This window comes from Scylla paramamosain, chromosome 25 (assembly GCF_035594125.1).
Source record: "Scylla paramamosain isolate STU-SP2022 chromosome 25, ASM3559412v1, whole genome shotgun sequence".
Classification (NCBI taxonomy): domain Eukaryota; kingdom Metazoa; phylum Arthropoda; class Malacostraca; order Decapoda; family Portunidae; genus Scylla; species Scylla paramamosain.
The window spans coordinates 17,498,393-17,507,533 of record NC_087175.1 but is presented as its reverse complement, the minus strand read 5'-3'; the positions used below and the strand labels follow the sequence as shown (position 1 = coordinate 17,507,533).

The following is a 9,141-nucleotide window of genomic DNA, read 5'->3' as shown; positions in this document are numbered from 1 at the left end:
GAAAATCCTGAATAACGTAACGAATTATCCTGAAAACCCTGAAAAACCTAACTGTCTAGAAAACCCTGAATAACGTAACTCAAATCTAGAAAGCACTGAATAACGTAATATAAATTTTAAAACCCTGAATGACGTAATACAGTGTCTGGAAAAGCCTGATTAACGTAATTTAATGTCTTGAAAACCATGAATAACGCAAGTCTCGAAAGGCAGTCTTCGGTAAGGGAGTGTGTGTGTGTGTGTGTGTGTGTGTGCGTGGGTGTTGTGTGTGTGTGTGTGTGTGTGTACGTGGGAGGGAGTATAAGTGGTATGGTGGTAGGAGCTGATGTGACGGTTGTGGTGGTGATGGTGGATGTGTTGATAATTATAATAATAATAATAATAATAATAATAATAATAATATCACTCAAGAGAACCCGGCTGGTGATCTGTATAGCCTTTGAAAAACCGCCCTAACGAGAGAACAAAGTTAGAACACCAGCCATTACCTCCACACTAAAACACAACTCCTGCCTCGTGCACAGATCAACCACACTGTTTCCTTTAACTGGATTTCCACACTGTACACATTTAAACTCTGCCAGTAAAACTCCTGCCTAATTCAGTATGAAGTTGTCCATGTTAAATTTATGAAGTTGCGTAGCGTTGTGACACGTGTCTCGCTTGTGACTGAAAATGACTCACTTTAAAAGGTTTCGAGATGGAATTGACGAGTGAATGCAGAGAGAGGACAGAGAATTGCCATCCAATCAGCAGCATGTGAGGGAATGTACGAGGCAGAGGGTAGGGAATGGTAGATATGTAGGTAGGTAGATTGCTGCTACTGTTATTTATTGTTTTATTATTATTATTATTATTATTATTAGTAGTAGTAGTAGTAGTAGTAGCAGTAGTAGTAGTAGTAATATTGTTACTACTACTACTACTACTACTACTGCTACTACTACTACTACTACTACTACTACTACTGCTACTACTACTACCACCGCCACCGCCACCACCATTGCTAGTACCATCACGATCACCATTACATAAGCAGTATTAACAACAGCAACGCGTTCAAAATGAGTAGGATGTCTACCAAGTGGCCTGTTGGTCTAGGGGTATGATTCCTGCTTTGGGTGCAGGAGGTCCCGGGTTCGAATCCCGGACAGGCCCTTCAGTGATTTTTTTTTTTTTTTTCCCTGTCTGCTTGAGATTATGTAAGATTTGAGTAATGGTGGATGCTAATAATGTTTCATAAAGTTAGGAGATTTAGTGGAATATATAATGTTTATGGAAGATTCGATAGATTACGTATATTTGAAGTAAAAATGTAATGTTTTTGGAAGGTTAATGGTAAAGTTTCGTAATATTTGGAGAGAAAAAGGATACTAATGTATTTTTTTTTACTTTGTCTTCTCTTCTTACTTTCCTCCATTCCACTTTTTTTACTTTTATTTGTCATCTGTTTTTTCTTCCTTCTTTTTGTTCATTTCTTCCTTATCTTCCTTTCTCTATCTATATTCTCTCTCTTTCGCCATTAGTTTCTTCCTTCCTTTCTCTCTCTCTTTCTTTTGTCCCTCCATCCCTGCCTCCCACCCCCACGTTCGTATTTTTTTTCTTATTCATTCATTTATTCATTCATTCATTCATCTATTTATCTATTTATTCATTTATCCATTTATTCATCACCATTTTTTTCCTCATTCACTCACTCTCCCTCTCTTCCTCTCCTCTCTTCCTCCCTCCTTCTCTCCCTACCTCTCATTTATCCATTTATTCATTTGCCTGTCAATTCATATATTTATTCCATTTTTTCTTCCTCTTTCCTTACCTTCTTTCTCTATTCTTCCCTTCTCTTCCTCTCTTCATATCCTCCATCTCTCCCTTCCCTCACTCTCTCTGCTTACCTACCCACTCTTCTCCGTTCTCTCATCTTCTTTCTTTCTTCCCTCTAACCATCTCTCTCTCTCTCTCTCTTACCCTTTCTCACTCCCTCTTCCATTCCCCTTCTATCCCATTCTCCTCCCTTCCTCTTCCTACCCACTCTCCGTGCTTCCATTCCCTTATTTCCTCCTATCTTCCTAATATCATTACCTCCTCTTCTACATCCTTTCCTTTCCTTCCTTCCCCTCCTCTCCCTCCCTCTCCTTTCAAATCATCTCCACTTACTTACCACCAACACAAGTTCCATCTTCCCCTAATTAAGTCTGTATCAGTTACCTGGCGCAGAAGAAAATCCCGTTAATGGTAATGAGACTCGGAGGGAAAGAAAGAAAAGCGAAGGACGAGAGGCACAAAAATAAAAGCTTAAAACTGAAGACAACACGTCCGAATGGTGACGAGAAAAGAAAGGAGAAATGAAAGGAATTAGAAGGATATAATGCGTCTATTGAAATTGTGAATGATGACAGGAAAATTTGTAAAGGAAAAAGGAAGGAAAAGTGAAGGAAAGTAAAAGAAAACTGCATCCGAGTGGAGCTGAAAATAAAATGAAGGAAAAATTAGAGAAAAATGAAGAAAGATAAAAAAAAAACATATCTATTGGAGCTTGGAATGGCAAAGATAAAAAGTAATGAAAAGATGAAAAATGAAAGAAAATAAAAGTCAGCCACATCCGAATGACGCTGAAAAAAATCAAGGAAAAAAACAATCAAACAAATGTAGAACAAAAAAACACATCCATTGAAACGCAAAACGCAGATGAAAAAAAAAGAAAGAAAAAAACAAGACAGAAATGAAGAAGAGGGAAGACTAAACATAAACAGCACGTCCATTGAAACTCCAGAATAGTGATGGAAAATATTAAAGAGAAAAAAGAGTGCAATAAAAGTCTCTAGTTTCCGGATGCTGCAAAACACCAGAATTATAAAGAAAAATAGGAGGTTATTATTATTATTATTTTTTTTTTTTATATAAATATTTTTGCGCTGAGTTGATGTTTCCTCTGTCTGAGAAAATTGTTTGGTGAATTTATCTTCCCTTTTTTTTCTGGTAATTAATGATAGAAAAAAAAATAAGTAGAAAAGCGGCTTTTGTATAATTTGAAAAGTAGGAATTAATGAGTAAAGTTTGTTGCCATAACCTCTTCCTCCTCGTCCCCTTCCTCTCACCCATTCCTTCTCCCCTCTTCCCCTCCCACCTACCTTCCCAACCCCAAATGTGTTGCGGTTTTTAGTGTTTTCTTGGCACGTGTTGTTTAACAGAGAGAGAGAGAGAGAGAGAGAGAGAGAGAGAGAGAGAGAGAGAGAGAGAGAGAGAGAGAGAGAGAGAGAGAGAGAGAGAGAGATACGCTTCACAGTCTGAGCTCAATATTACCCAATCATGGAATCCACACAGTTTTACAGACAAGTCCCTGAAATATTCAAGAATGTTTAAACACCAATAGAGAGAGAGAGAGAGAGAGAGAGAGAGAGAGAGAGAGAGAGAGAGAGAGAGAGAGAGAGAGAGAGAGAGAGAATGTGTTTCAGGGTTTTTTCCAATTTCTCATCCTCTCTCTCTCTCTCTCTCTCTCTCTCTCTCTCTCTCTCTCTCTCTCTCTCTCTCTCTCTCTCTCTCTCTCTCTCTCTCTCTCTCTCTCTCTCTCTCTCTCTCTCTTCTCCATTACCTCTCCCACTCTTCTAACCTCCTCCTCCTCCTCCTCCTCCTCCTCCTCCTCCTCCTCCTCCTCCTCCTCCTCCTCCTCCTCCTCCTCGTCTTCCACCCACGTTCTCTGGAAAGAATGTAAAATGTTTTAACGATACAAATTTTTTAATACACTTTTAGCATAGATCCTCTTCACTTTACGCTTTATTTTCCTCCTCCGCTCTTTTCCCCCTCTTATTATTCTGCGTCCTTCTCCTCCTCTTCTTCTCCCTCATTCTCTTCTTCCTTCTCTTCCTCCTCTCTCCACTTTCCTTTCCCCTCCTCCTCCTCCTCCTCCTCCTCCTCCTCCTCCTCCTCCTCCTTCTTCTTCTTCTTCTTCTTCTTCTTCTTCTTCTTCTTCTTCTTCTTCTTCTTCTTCTTCTTCTTCTTCTTCTTCTTCTTCTTCTTCTTCTTCTTCTTCTTCTTCTTCTTCTTCTTCTTCTTCTTCTTCTTCTTCTTCTTCTTCTTCTTCTTCTTCTTCTTCTTCTTCTTCTTCTTCTTCTTCTTCTTCTTCTTCTTCTTCTTCTTCTTCTTCTTCTTCTTCTTCTTCTTCTTCTTCTTCTTCTTCTTCTTCTTCTTCTTCTTCTTCTTCTTCTTCTTCTTCTTCTTCTTCTTCTTCTTCTTCTACTTCTACTACTACTACTACTACTACTACTACTACCGCCACCACCACTACTACCATCTCTCTCTCTCCAGGTGACCGTTTCTTCATGCCTGCACGGGAACCTCATGTGATTAATTGGAAAACTACCTTTAATTAAGTGAGGAGAATGCGTGGAGGCCTCTGCGTGGAATGGCGTGGGCGGTGGCGAGAAATTAGTCTTGATAGTGTCGTGATAGCAGATCCTTTCCTTCATTTAAACTTAGAAATAATGGAGAATGAAAGACACGTATTCTGAAACATTCCTGGCTGCACCTCGGCTACTTTCAAAAGGGCCCGAGTCTATGTGACACGGATTTCTAGGGACAGATTAACAAGATTTTAACATTATTTACTGGGATAATGCTCTTGAGAAACTGACGAATTATCTGTGACCTTTGAAAATAGTCGTGGTGGGAGAGCACAGCGTTTCTCAATAAGGGCCTATTAGTGTTCCTTCTTCAGTTTTTTTTGTGTATTCACCTTTTCGTCTTGCTTTCTTCATCAAAGTAGTTAATATTTCAGTAGTGGAGGAGTAACTTAATACCAAAGCTTTTTTCTTCTCTTAGCTTCAAAAATTACGTTATGTGCTGAAGGAGAGTGTAAGAGTAAGCCCTCATCAAGTTTTTACATGTATAATTCTTCCTGTGGCGCTCTTCACCAAAGTAATTAATCTCTCAGTAGTGGAGGAGTGACTTGACATCAAAACCTTTCCTTTCTCTTTACATATAAATGTGCCAAGGAGGAATGGGTCAGGGTTTTGTATGTGCACTTTATTCTCTTATTTTTTCCTCTTAAAGATCTCTCCTGCAGTTGTGTGATTATGTAGACATGGCTTTATTTGTTCTTCTGTTTTTTATAAGACCAGACTATGTGACATCAGTTCTCATTTTTCTAATCGTATGTATGCCTTCTCCATGTATTTCAACGTGTACTTCATCTTGCTTTCCCTCAAAGTTCTCTCCTTCAGTTTGTGTGGCCACATATAATAAGGCATCATTTCCTCCTCTATCTTTCTTAAAACCAAACAAGGTATCGCTCATGTTTCTTTCTGTGATTGCACACCTCCTTCAGAACTTTGTGATTTTCCCACCAGTCCTCTCATGTAGCCGCCTCGTAATAAGTATAAGGGATTACTTGTCTCTCTGTCCTTCTTACAAGCCAAACTACGCGTCATCAGAATTTCCTTTTTTAGTTGCATACTTCAAGTTCATCCTCCCTCTTTTCCCACAATCCTTTCCTAATCGCCTCGTAACATGTCTGAGGCATCACTTGTTCCTCTGTCCTTCATAAAACCAAACGACGTAACATCAATTTTTACTCTTTCCTTAAGTCCGACACTCACGCAGGCGACTGGCGAGATGAGTGTGATAGCGGCGCCACCCGGCCAGGCCTTGACGTGTGCAAGGCTCTAAGGGGCAGTCGTCAGGCGGGATGATTCTTTCTCATGGCATCACGTTTAGTTATAACACATAAGCCAGAAGAAGGACTGGCGTCTGTGTGCTGGGACGGTGCGTGCCAGTCGTCACGCCGCCACTGTAGGAGTGCTGGTGTCCATAACTAGACTGCACTAATGATCAAAATCCACAGTGTTGCAACTGCTGGAACTATTATTTTGAGCCATCTAAAACTGAATTGAAAGTTGAAAGTTAAGATTGCAAATAGATTAGCTGTTTTGTAACGAAAGCAGAAAACAGTAAGTTGGCGTTGTACAGTTCCCTTGTGTTCCCCCCGTTTGAGGTATTGAGCAAAATTTTACAATACTTACTGCAAAAAAAAAAAAAAACACACTATAAAGAAAACTAGTTAGACGTAAAATTCGATAATATTTATTCGCTTGGCATAGAAAAACATAACGTGGGTTAACGAATGTTACTAAGAATTCGAAAAGAGACTAAAGAACAGCATGAACAATTTACCTTATTCATATTGAAAATCAGTAAGAAACTGGGTAATGACTATCTAAAGAAATAAAAGAAAAAAATCAAGGAATCCATCCAAGAAAACACCAACTTAGAATAATATTTCACCGTCCACCGTCGAAGCATCACCAGACATAACGACCTTGAAATAAATACAAAACCTATTGGAGCAAATGTAACTCAAGTTTTTAAAAATTTTTTTATCTCTCTCTCTTGTGTCAGTATATGAAATAAAAGTGAAAGCCGCTTTCGTTCGTGTTAAACTCAAGCCAACGTTTAAAACCACCAAACATTTATGCTGTGATCCTTTCCTGTTATATTGCATTTCATTTTTGTTTCATTTTATTTAATTTTGTCTTCGTGGTATTGCTTCTCTTTCGGTCGACTGTTGCGAAAGCGATGGGAGGACGGGAGGCAGAGAGTAACAAAATGAAACAAAATAAAATAGAATAGAATAGAATAGAATAGAATTGAATAGAGTAAGGGTAATATTGAAATAACATCAGCGTTTCTATCCGAGGGTGAGGTATGGTCAAGTTAGGGTTAGGTTGAGTAAGATTAGGTAAAGTTAGGTTTGGTTAAGTTAGGTTTGGTTAAGTTAGGTTAGGTTAAGGTAGGTTAGGTCAAGTTAGTTAGGTTGATTAAGTTAGGTCAAGTTAGATTCGGTTAAATTAAATTAGGTCAAGTTAGGTTAGGTTAAGTAAGGTTAAACTAGGTTAAGTTAGGTTAGCTTAGGTTACGGTAAGTTAGGTTAGGTTAGTTTAGGTTAATTTAGGTTAGGTTAAGTTAGGTTAGGTTAGGTTTAGATTAATCCAGTTCATTGATTTCATTACTAATCCCTTTATTGTGTACATCATAGATTTGTTCAGAAATAAATGGTCACTGTCTGGAAATTAGCAAGCCAAGGTTACTCCCACAATAACATAGAGCAGAGTAGAAGTAGACAAGAAAAGAGCAAAGTAAAGTGGAAGAGAGTATAGAGCGATTAGAGTAGAGAAGAACAGAAGAGAATAAAATACATGAGCAGAGTAGGATAGAGTAGAATAAACTAGAATAAAGTAAAAATAATTCAAGTAGAGTAGCGAATAGAATATAATATAATAGAAGAGTAGGGTAGGGTAGAACAGAATAGAATACAGCAAACTTGAGGAGAGTGAGGAAATAAAACAACATAGCAACTACAGATATTTGAATGTAATACTTTGCAATCCTCTCTCTCTCTCTCTCTCTCTCTCTCTCTCTCTCTCTCTCTCTCTCTCTCTCTCTCTCTCTCTCTCTCTCTCTCTCTCTCTCTCATAGCGACGGTAGTGAAATTTTTCCTGCTCTTTCATGAACCTTTACTCAACTTTCTTTTTTTTTCTTTTTTTCTTTTTTGTATCGTTTTATTTCCCTGGCGGTATGCTGCCTGTGCGTCCCTCAGGCGGTGGCAGCGTTTGAGTGGTTGTACTTTGAATGTTTACAGCTTATTCCCCGAGTCATTTTTCCCTCTTTCAGTTATTCTCTCTCTCTCTCTCTCTCTCTCTCTCTCTCTCTCTCTCTCTCTCTCTCTCTCTCTCTCTCTCTCTCTCTCTCTCTCTCTCTCTCTCTCTCTCTCTCTCTCTCTCTCTCTCTCTCCGTGTGTGTGTGTGTGTGTGTGTGTGTGTGTGTGTGTGTGTGTGTGTGTGTGTGTGTGTGTGTGTGTGTGTGTGTGTGTGTGTGTGTGTGTGTGTTTGTCTTGTATAATTTTGTCTCTCTCTCTCTCTCTCTCTCTCTCTCTCTCTCTCTCTCTCTCTCTCTCTCTCTCTCTCTCTCTCTCTCTCTCTCTCTCTCTCTCTCTCTCTCTCTCTCTCTCTCTCTTGTATCAAAATCAAGCATGAGTTTTATGATCATTTTCCTTTTTTTCCTATTCACATGTCATGTATTTTTCCTCACTCGTGTATTTAATTTTTCCCTTTTACCCTTTGAACTTTCGTCATTATTTTTTTTTTCCCTCAGTAAGCTTTGTGAATCTTCTTTATTTCACCTTGCTCTTTTACTTGCTCTTTTGCTTGGCGTGAAATTTCCCCCAAGCAAAGCCGCCTCAGGAATAGAAATATAAATGCTTGTTTTACTTGCTTCATATATATTTTATGATTATTTATTTATTTATTTTTCATCCTGCCCTTCTGTGTGTCTGTCTGTGTGTGTGTGTGTGTGTGTGTGTGTGTGTGTGTGTGTGTGTGTGTTTGGGTAGGAGAGTAGTAGTGAGAGAGAGAGAGAGAGAGAGAGAGAGAGAGAGAGAGAGAGAGAGAGAGAGAGAGAGAGAGAGAGAGAGAGAGAGAGAGAGGGAGGAACAAGTAAACAGGGAAATACAGGGACAGGCAAACATGCATAGAGAGAGAGAGAGAGAGAGAGAGAGAGAGAGAGAGAGAGAGAGAGAGAGAGAGAGAGAGAGAGAGAGAGAGAGAGATAGAGTCAGTTTAATTCTCCTTCTGCTACTACTACAGGAGGGTTAGTTTCGTTACAATGTTCCGTTAATTCCACCACAAGTGTTATGGCGCCCACAACACGCCCACAGGGACCACCCATTGCCTCTCTCAACTGCCAGAAGGGAGAGGGGAGGGAAAGTGAGTGAGGGGAAACCGTAGGGAAGCAAATATCGTATTACCCATTTCTGACTGTATAAGGATGTAGTTTTGTAGTAGTTGTTGTTGTTGTTGTTGTTGCCCTACGCCAGTGTCTTTCCTGCAAAAAAAATAAATAAAGACGGGAAAAGTAGTAAGATTTTTGAGAGCTTGAAAGAAGAAAGGGAAGTTGAAGCTGTTAAATTTACATTCTTTAGAGAGACGTAGGTTAAGAGGGGACCTGATAGAAGTCTTTAAGTGGTATAAGGGTTATAACAAGGGAGATGTAAGCAAAATTCTTAGGATCAGCAACCAGGGTAGAACAAGAAATAACGGGTTCAAGCTTGAAAAATTTAGGTTTAGGAAGGAGATAGGAAAAAAATGGTTCTCA

General features: G+C 39.2%; 1 non-coding gene across 1 annotated transcript; it reads left to right on the top strand.

Annotated features, from left to right (window-relative positions):
- The first annotated feature begins 1,086 nt into the window (after window positions 1-1,086).
- On the top strand, window positions 1,087-1,158 carry Trnap-ugg (transfer RNA proline (anticodon UGG)). The gene has a single exon. It is a non-coding gene; the product is annotated as a tRNA-Pro (tRNA).
- The last annotated feature ends 7,983 nt before the right edge of the window (window positions 1,159-9,141 follow it).